This window comes from Eubalaena glacialis, chromosome 4 (genome assembly GCF_028564815.1).
Source record: "Eubalaena glacialis isolate mEubGla1 chromosome 4, mEubGla1.1.hap2.+ XY, whole genome shotgun sequence".
In the NCBI taxonomy this organism is placed as follows: Eukaryota; Metazoa; Chordata; class Mammalia; order Artiodactyla; family Balaenidae; genus Eubalaena; species Eubalaena glacialis.
Window position 1 is genome coordinate 129,662,124 of NC_083719.1, and position 10,899 is coordinate 129,673,022.

The window sequence follows — 10,899 nt, forward strand, 5'->3', positions numbered from 1 at the left end:
TATTATCCTTTCTAACAGCAATTGGATTTGTAGTGATGTTCCCTCTTTCATTCCTGATGTTGATAATTGTGCTTTCTTGCTCTCTCTTTTATTTTTTTCATATCATTTTTGTGAGGAGCTGATCATTTTTATTAATCTTTTCAAAGAAATGGCTTTGGGCTTTAACTTTATCTACTATTTGTTTTTTTATCTCACTTATTTCAGCTCTTATCTATAGAATTTCCTTCTACTTATGATGGATTTAATTTGCTTAGCTTCTTAGGATGGAAGCAGATTGTTGATTAAAAATATATCTCCCTTTCTAAAATAAGCATTTAAGGCTATACATTTCTCACTAACTACTGTTTTAACCACATTCAACATGTTTCTATGTGTTGTGTGTTTTCACTGTCACTCAGTTTGAAATACTTTTTAATATCCCTGTAATGTCTTTGATCCATGCATTACTTCTATGTATACTGTTTAATTTACAAATACATAGGGTTTTATAGATTTTTTAATTGATTTCTGATTTAATTCCACTGTGGACAAAGAATACAGACCCTAATATAACAATCTTTTAAAACATTTTGAGAATTTTTTTTAATGGCTCAGCATATAGTCTGTATTTTTTGAACATTCTATGTACACTTGAAAAGAATGTGTATTCTTATAATTGCTATTTGCTGAGTGCAGTGCTCTGTAAATGTTATCTAGGTCAAGGTGGTTAATAATGCTCCTATTTTCTATGTTCTTACTGATTTTTTTTTTTTTTTTTTTTGCTGGATCGTCTGTAAGTTACTCAGAGAGGAATGTTAAAGATGCTAATGAGTATTTTGGATTTGTCTGTTTCTCCCTTTAGGTCTTTCAATTTTGCTTGATGTTTTTCAAAGATCTCTTAATAGGCACATACATTTCTGATTGTTGTATTCCTGAAAAACTAACAGTTTTGTCATTATGAAATCTTCTTTATTATCTCTTATAATAATCCTTGCCTTAAATTCTATTTACTATTAATATAAGTCGCTCCAGTTTTATTATGTTTATTATATATATGATAAATCATCTTTCATTCTTTTACTTTTAGGTTATCTTTACCTTAAATTTAAATGCCATCATTTTTAGAAAGCATATAGTTCTGGCTTTTTATTTGCAGTCCAGTCATCTTTCACTTTTAATTGAAGTATTCAATCCATTTTTGTATAATGTAGTTATTAATCTGTTAGCTTTAAGTCTATCATTTTTCTATTTGTTTTTATTCAGATTGGCTGGCTTGTTTATTTATTTATGGTTTCCCTATATCTTCTTTCATGCCATATTTTAGGTTTATCAGATAGTTTTAGTAGTCCATTTTATTGGCTTTTTAACTATACTTTGTTTTGTTGATTGTCCTAGAGATTATAATATGCATTTTTTCCCCTCATTCCCTAGTATCTTTATTTATTTTTATTTTATTGAGGTATAGTTGATGTACAATATTATATAAGTTACAGGGTACAATATAGAAATTCACAATTTTAAAGGTTGTACTCCATTTATAGTTATTATAAAATATTGGCTATATCCCCTGTGTTGTACAATATAGTCTTGTAGCTTATTTTAAACATAATAGTTCATAACTCTTAATCCCCTACCCCTATGTTGCCCCTCTCCTCTTCCTTCTCCCTACTGGTAACCACTAGTTTGTTTTCTGTGAGTCTGTTTCTTTCTTGTTATATTCACTAGTTTGTGGTAATTTTTAGATTGAACATGTAAATCATATCATACAGTATTTGTCCTTCTCTGTCTGACTTATTTTACTTAGCATAATGCCCTCTAGGTATTTACCCTATATTTATGACTTTCTATGCTCTGCATTAGCTTATAGAATCCCAATCTATCATCATTTTCTTTAAGTTTGAACAACATGCTTTAGCATTTCGTAAAGTGCTGGTCTGCTGCCAATAAATTCTTGCACTTCTTATTTACCTGAAAATATATTTGTTTTGCTCTCATTTTAAGATTATTTTCACCGGACATAGGATTCTGGGTAAAAGAGTTTTTCTTTTAGCAGTTTAATCATCATTCAGTAGTCTTCTAGCCTCTTTTGTTTTCAGTATCAGTTGTCATTTTTATTGACAGGAGACTATAATGTTCCCTATATGTAGTTTTTTTCCTCTGTCTGGTTTCATGACGTTCTGCTTATTTTTGGTTTTCAGAAATTGGACTATAATATGCCTAAGTTTGTTTTTCTTGGTAATTATCATAACTGGGATTTGACGAGCTTCTTGGATCTGCACATTTGTTTCCCCCCCACCAAGTTTAAGGAATATTCGACTACTTCCACTCCCCCTCTTTCTTTTTTTCTGTCTTGTTTTATCTCTTCTCTCTCTACCATATATATTATATTGGGGACTCTCTCTATCATATATATTATATTGCTTTATAATATTAAAATATATATTTATATTATTGTCTTCATACTGAAACAAAAGATGAAGCTAGAAGTAGATCGCTTGTCCCTTTCTCTCATCTCCTTCCAGCTCACAATGCTTGCATCTCTTAATAGCGCACATTATCTTAGATCTGCAGTCTCAGTGCATTCAAGTCTCAGCACAATCTCCTTTGGAGTTCTAGACTTTTTCTAGAAAATCTTAGCCCACCACAGCCACTCTACTTCCTGTCATAATGTCATTTGCCCTGGGCATGTACGGAATCCTTGCCCTTCTTCTACTATGTCATTTTGTGGAGGTGGTGTTTGCCATGTGACTTTCAAAAAAACCAGCAGGTTTTAGGAATGTTCACAAATGTTTTAGTTGTGTTATCAGTATGGATGCCATTACATATATTTCATATCACTTGATATTTTCACATGAGTCTCAGAAGTTCTGTTCATTTAGTTTTAATCTTTATTTTCTCCATTCTTCACATTGGATAACATATTGATATTCTATCTTCAGAAAATAATATTTAGAAGATAATCTATCTTCAATTGCGCATATCCGTCCTTTCTGCTATCTCCAGTCTGTTTCTAGAGACTTTTCAAGGAAATTTTCATTTCAAATATTTTACTTTTCAGTTTTAAAATTTTTATTTTATTCTTTCATTCAGTTTTCATCTTTCTGCCTAGTTTTACTTTCTTTTCATTCATTATGATATATTATCCTTTATAGTCTGAAACATAGATTTAATAGATGTTTTCAATTCCTTGCCTGCTAATTCCAACATCTTGAATATTTCAGGCTCAGTAAAACTTGACTGCTTTTTGTCTTGACTCAGGATTAAATTTTCTTGTTTCTTTGTGAGTCTACTAATTTATTATTTTATGCTGCATATTCTGAGTGAAACATTGTTACAGCTAATGTTTCATACTGTGAATCTTGGTATTTCCCAGGCAGTTGTTCACAAGTAAGCCAAGGATTTGATTGGTATTTTTATGCAGATTTAAGGATTTCCTCCTTTCCTAGATTTTCCCCTTCACTTTCTAGCTGCTCTGGCAGCCCTAAACTCCATCATCTGATTTCTTAATTCATTATGACTATGATAATTCTGCTCATATTTTCTCCATCCAATTCCCTGCACATTAGTAAATGCCCACAGGTAAATGTGAATCTTATCCAGGGAAGTTTCCTTCTGTCAAGGACCAACTTCCCTCCTTTTTCTTTTTTTTTCTTTCCCTGCTTTTTGTTGCCCTCCAGACCTATTTTGTCCAGTGTTTACAAATGTTAGATGTGACAGAGTTAGTAACATATAAGCCTCACTACGATTACAGGAAGTAGCATTTGAATAGGTAGATATTTTCAACTTGCAAGATCAGTACTGTTCTGTAGAAATATAATATTAACTACCTTCATAATTAAAATTTTTCTAGTAGTCACATAAAAAAAGTAAAAAGAAATAGGGAAATATAATTTTAATACTATATTTTATTTAACCCAGCATATCCAAACATTACCATTTCAGCAAATAATCAACATAAAATTAATAGTAAGATATTTTCTATTTTTATTTACTAAGTCTTTGATATCTGGTGCGTTTATACTTTCAGTGCAGCTCCATACAGATGCTAAACTTATGAGAGTTAAAGAGGAATGAAGTATTACTGAAATCATAAAGTTAGGTTAAATGGAAAATATTTTACATTGCTTTAGTTTATAAATTGACAGCAATAAAATGAAATTGTGCACTGTTGGTGGGAATGTACATTGGCGCAGCCCCTGGGGAAAATGGTATGGAGGTTCCTCAAAAAACTAAAAATAGAACTACCATATGACCCAGCAATCCCACTCCTGGGCATATATCTGAAAAAAACAAAAACACCAATTCAAAAAGATACATGCACCTCAATGTTCATAGCAGCATTATTTACAATTGCCAAGATCTGGAAACAGTCTAAGTGTCTATCGACAGAGGAATGGATAAAAAAGATGTGGAATACCTCTCAGCCATAAAAAAGAATGAGATTTTGCCATTTACAGCAACATGGATGGACTTGAGGGCATTATGCTAAGTGAAATAAGTCAGACAGAAAGACAAATACTGTATGATATCACTTAAGTTGAATCAAAAAAACAACAAAGTAATGAATATAACAAAATAGAAGCAGACCCACAGATATAGAGAACAGACTAGTGGTTACCAGTCGGGGTGGGGAGGGGCAATACAGGGATGGGGGAGTCAGAGGTACAAACTATTGTGTATAAGATAGGCTACAGGGATGTATTATACAGTACAGGGAATATAGCCAATATTTTGTAATAACTAAATGGAAAGTAACCTTTAAAATTATACTAAAAAGATTGAAAATTAAATATAAACTACTATGTGTAAAATAGATAAACCATGAGGATATATTGCGTAGCACAGGGAATTATAGTCCCTATCTCATAATAACTTTTAATTGAGTAGAATGTGTAAAAATACTAAATCAGTATGCTGTGCACCTGAAACTAATATAATATTGTAAATCAACTATAAAAAACCCAACCAACCAAACAAAATAAAATTCAAAATTCAGTTTTTTGGTTTTGCTAGCCACATGTCAAGTGCCCAGTGGTTACAAGTGACTAATGGCTGTTACATTGAGCAGCATACATAGGTCAAGATGATAAGAAAGTATTTCTGTATTTTCACTAAAGGAATTGGCCTTAATGTTAGCTATCAGTACAAGTACAATTTTATAGGAACTAAAAATAATATATACAATTTCAATTCTATTTTGGAAAAAATAAAAGAAATAGACTTTGTCAATATTTTCAATGATATAAAACAAATTCTTAAGTTTAGCAAAAAGATTTTGGAAACAGCAAAGCTAAATTAGTTTGCATAATGTCCATTATTTATGTGCAGAATTTGTCAACAAATTGCTATTTTTTAGTAGAACACATTGTTCATTCGTCTATGAAATTATCTTTTTGGGATTCATATTTAATAATATCCTGGCTATAAAAGTCTCCTACTTTGAAAGTGTCCCTTTTTGTTGGCCAAATAATTATAATGATGATGTTGATTATTTAAAAAGTAATCTTTTGGTATTATGGTTATAACTGTCTTGATTCCCAAGGCAGAAATGTGTCTAAATTGGCTTGTGTAAAACTCCAGCTCTGTAAACCAGCATAAAAATCTCATAAATAGTGATTGGCAGGTAGAAAATATATCTACAAACTGAGTGTACTAAGAACAGAGGTGATAGTATCTAGAGAGCCTATGTCCTAATTCTGAAGACTTATCAAATTTCTTACAGGTTTTTAGTACATATCTAGTTGATATGACCTCTGCTAAATTCTATCAGTATCCAAATAAAATGAAGAATCTACTTAACCACCCCCCCATTCCCGCAAAACAAATCAAAATCCTAAAATTCCATGATCGTAAGACAGGAAACTTTGAATATGACCAAGAACATTGATGTCAGTTTGCACTCGTTTGGGGCCCAGTGGCCATGCATATGCAATAAATATGGTTAAACTACATAAAGTGAGATGCTGAAGAAAAGAGGTAGGATAAGAACAGTGCTACTGTCTTTCTTGTTGATCTGCTGGTCAAAAGAGAGATTGAGTAATTGGAGAAGAGGGTCAGGAAGTTTTCTTCATGCTGGACAGCTCAGTAGACCTTTGGGCATGTGGCATCATTTATATGAAATTTTCTTAAACACTTATTATGTACCATATAAGGACTATCTTCTGAGTATACTGTTGAATAAGATAACCATAGTCCCTACCCTCAAATAAGTATGAGTCCAGTGGGTAAATTGCCAGGCAAAGTGCTAAGAATTTTATAATTATTACTCATTTAATTGTCAATGATAAAAAAATGGAAACAATGGGATGGGATTTTTTTCAAGGAAAGAATGTGAGGCCTGGAAATGACTCCTTCAAAGTAACCAAAAATGTGTGTAGCATGGCTTGGATTTAAACTCAGGTTTGAGTCACTCTAGATGCTATAGTCTTAACCACTCTCCATAGTACCCAGTAGAGATCATCTGGCATCTCTTGGTTCTGTATGAACACAGCCTTGTCCCCACCCTAGAATATAACTCTTCTGAGATTTAAAGGCCCTGATACCTTACTCATGGCTGCATTGCTTTTGTGAAAAGGGATTATTTCTATCTGCACACAAAACTTTACTATCTGTGTCAAATGACAGTGTTATACATTCTGAATTCCTCAGGATATTATTCTAGATCCTATACCCTGAGCTTCAGTAGCTTTCGAACTTGTAGGAGTGATCCAGGCTTCTAATGAGAGGGTTGTTTTACTTCTTTGAATTAAAATAATAGGATTCTGAAGCTGGAAGGATCCTTAGTTTATCTTTCCCAGCCCCCTTGTCTTTTAGACATGGATACAAATTCTAAAGAGGTGCCAATGTGTTCAAGATCTGAAAGTCAGAGAGTGTCAGTCATTAGACCAGAACTCACCTATCTTGACTCGCAAGTATTAGTTACTTCCTCTGTGTCACAGATACTTCTTGCCTCACAGATACCCCTTACTCTCTCAAAGTTTTGGACCAGATAATAGTCTAAATAGGAAAACTTTGCTGGCAGAACTTCTGGGTTGTCCAGGAGTTACAATGCTCCCATCCAACAAGGATGTTTCAGTGTTCTGAGCTTCCTGTGGGTGTGGAATGGGAGGTGGGAGTGAGTGAGGGCCACTCAATTTAATTATCCATGAAACATCTGGTACTCACAGAGGGAGAAATGATTTGCTTACTTTATTTGTTAGCCAAGATTTTTCATTAAGCAACATGCTTATACGCTGCTGAAAGGGAAATAAATATTTCAGAATCACAGAATTGCAGGACTGTTTATCATGACCATTCTTCACTCTTTCCAATGATTAAACCCTACTTTAATATGCCCACCAAATAGGGTTATCTAGCATCTTCACTGGACAGTCACATGTATTTTCTCTTTTGTTATTTACAACCCTGTTAGATAAATATTAAGAGTAACCCCATTTTGCAAATGAAGACTTAGCTCATAAATATTAAGAAACAACAATGGATAATTATCAGAGCAAGAATTAGGACTTAGTTCAGTCAGAATCCTCAACTTGTATTCTATATTTTCCCACGTCAAGTTTTCCTTGCGTACCTCCAGTGACAGGGGACTCATTAGTACCCAGGGTATTTCTGCTTGTCTTTTGGTTATTGTGATTATGAGAAAGCTCATCCTTTAATGAGGCTGAAATTTGTTCCTGTTGGGCTTCTGCAAAGTAACTTTATTTATTGATATTTATATATAAATATGTGGCAACAAGTATGATAATTTTCTTACATGATGATCCTTAAAGAATATAAAGAGAAATCCCACTGGTATCTCCTTTTCTTTTCTTCTTCAAGTTATGTATTCCCATGTCTTTCAAATAGTCTCTCTTGGGACATGATTTCCAGTTACCTTGCTGTCCCGTTCCTCTCTTCTGAACTCATTCCATTTTAAATCAGCTTTAAAGTGAGGCTCCTAATTGACCGAAATCTGGAGCTGGAAAAAGGGATCATCCAGTACAGTGGCTTAGATAAAACGGAAGTTTCCTTCTATAGCACGTAAAAGTTCAGAGGTGAGTGGTCTGAGGCTAGTAGCATTGCTCTATGATCTTGAGCACAGGCTTCCAGGATTTCTACAATCCTCATTTCCCAGCCAGCAGTGTGGGGGACGAAGAACATGCAGGGAAAGCAGCTCTATCTCTAAGAACATGATTGGGGGTTTTGCATATCACTTCCAAAATTATTGAGTGGCTACACCTAGCTGTCAGAGAGATGGGAAATATCACCTCAATCTGGGCAGCCATATTTCTGGTGAAAATTCAGGATGTTCTATTACTAGAAGGAGGAAAGGAAAAATGGACCCTGGAGGACCATTGTAGATTCTTCCACCTAGAGTAAGGTGAAGATAAAAAGGAAAGGAAAAGACAATGTATCTTGTTGGCCAGAGCATGGAAATAGGAACCAAGAAGTTTTAGTTTTCTGATTTATCTGACCTCTACCAAGTCACTTAATTGTTAACTTTACCTTTAGTTCTAAAAAAAATTAATTATATTCCATTTTTTCTATTTCACAAAAATATTGTGATTTAGTTATAAAAGGGATTTTGCTTGCTGAATTAAATGATTTTATAATGGAATTATAGCCAATGTGACTATTCTTTAAGTGATCTCTTTGGAATGAACACATTATTAGGACCCAACAAGGTGGAATTATAGGAGACAGAAGATTCCCAAATTTTGAGAAATGGCAAGGAAGATTTTTAGAAAAAGTTTTTATGTGTTAAGGCTCTTCAGCAATTATTTTCCTTAAGGTTTAATATACCTTTGGGGGGAAAAAAAAGTTTGGAATTAACATTTTTGTTTTGTATGGTTCAGCAGAACTTTAATGTGATTATTTCCCCCATTGAGTGATTTTGGAAGATGTAAACTGGTTCTGATAATTCTTTCAGAGATTTCACTGATATGATAATTGGTTGTACCACAGATGAATCTAAACATTTAGAAGTTGCACCATAAATGAACTGTAAGCTCTATGGAGCTCTGGGCATTTTTGTTAAGCCTTGGTACTGCAACTTCTACTCATAGACTAGAGCATATAACCAGAGAGGGAGAAAATGTGTCTTCTAACGGAAGGATTCAGGATCAAAAAATGTCCACCCACTCTGTATCCCCCAGGGTTCTCTAAATATTTGGATATGTGAACATGTGAATAGGCCCCAGACTGCGCCTGAATAACTTGTGTATTGTTACTACTTTATTTCTAAGAAGCATAGGTATATCTGTGCTTCTTCACATACTTCTTGCTCAGTTTTGTCTCTGGTGAGGTGGTCTATGAGAGATTCCTGTTTCAGAAAGTTTGGATCCCCTTTTCAAGCCCAGCTGTCATAGTTGGGACCTGTAGCAGAGACTGCTAGAATCTCTGCCCTTCCTTCTTCCTTTCTAACAGACTTTGATCCTGGGTGTGCCATCGTGCCCAGCCAAACTTCAGCATTTCCCAGTGTCTCTTACAGACAGGGGTGGGGGGGGCCACTGGCGTGGACTGGATAAAAGTCACTGGATAGTCCCTCCATGAGAGCATTGAGACAGGACTAAGCACGGTGAGGTGTACTATTATGCTGGTATCCCTTCTTTTTCTCTTTTGCCTGCAATGCGGATGTGATGGCAGTAGCCATGAGCTGAGGATGAAAGGGGAGAAGACAGAAGGAGCCTGAGTCTCTGATGACTTGGGAGCTGCCGTACCAGTCTGGGACTGCCTGTTCCCTGATTTCATCTATATAAGACCCCACCCCCCAAATTGTTTATACTACTACTGTGTCTCAGGATGAGTTTTATAGAAACAGAGCTTCAGACAGGGATTCAGGGGCAAACTTATGAGGGAGGGAGTGAAGCAGGATAACAAAAGGTGAAGCAGGAGAGTGACAATGTGGTCTCAAGTAAAGTCTAATCTCTGCTCTATGGAGATGTGGGGAATCTCTGGTGCATAAACTGCCCTGTAGAGTTGTCCCACTTTAAGGCAAAGGGGACAGCCTTTTGTACCACATGTAAGGTAGTCACTGTCTTTGAGCTACCCCCAGAAGGGTGTGTGTGCATAATTTCCTGGACAAGGTCACGTTTGTCAACGGAGAACAGTTCTCCAGGGAAGAGGGACAGAGTGAACCATCAGCTGATGCCTCAGAGAGTCTGGGGTCTGGGTCCTGGACAGCCCAGGAAAGCAGTCCAGGCAGAGCATTGCAATATCTTGTATAGTCTACTTCTTGCATTGCTCATAACCACTTGCTTCTCACATGTTCATTCCATCCAACCACATCTTCTCCAGGATTCTAGGTTCAGATTTCCTGGGGAAATTTTCAAGAGGAGGGTTAGTGGGATGAACTCGAGCTGCTGCTTTCAGTCCTGAGGCTGTGACTGATTCCCATCATCTCCCTTCTCTATAGCCCACTCTAGACAATTCTCTTTCAGCCACTACTTCTCAGGTGTTGGATGATCCAAACCCTCATCCCTAAGAGGTCTGAGTCCCCTGGTTAATAAGCCCTTATCAGGCAGTGATTGCTCTACTTTCCCATTTAGAGTTAAAATTGAACATGAGACTATCAAGAGATGCCCCAGTAGATTATTTGGGTGTCAAATTCTTTCCTGCCTCCCTTAAGTGACGGCCATCTTATCACCTCATGAGCATCAGGATGAATTCTTCCTGACAGTATGAAAACTTTTTTTCTGTGGCTGTTGGTCAATTGACACAGAACCTTAAAGTAATCAAGTGGCACCTTTGCTTTAAATTTAGTGGCTTTCTTACTATGTCTACTGCTGGAAGTGTCCCCCTCTGAGAATCAGCACCTCTAGAACCACAGAGCCTAAAGTTGTGGATATAGGAAGCACATATTCTCCTACTGGTCCCTGAGAGTGACAGTGAGAAGGCTCACTTCTAATTCCATTCCTTGGTTGCTAGAATATTTACTGCATT

The 10,899-nt window shown here is 35.6% G+C and overlaps 1 pseudogene; it reads right to left on the minus strand.

Moving 5' to 3' along the window:
• Nucleotides 1–2,459: 2,459 nt before the first annotated feature.
• On the minus strand, nt 2,460–2,802 carry LOC133090589 (large ribosomal subunit protein eL42-like; annotated as a pseudogene).
• Between the last annotated feature and the right edge of the window lie 8,097 nt (nt 2,803–10,899).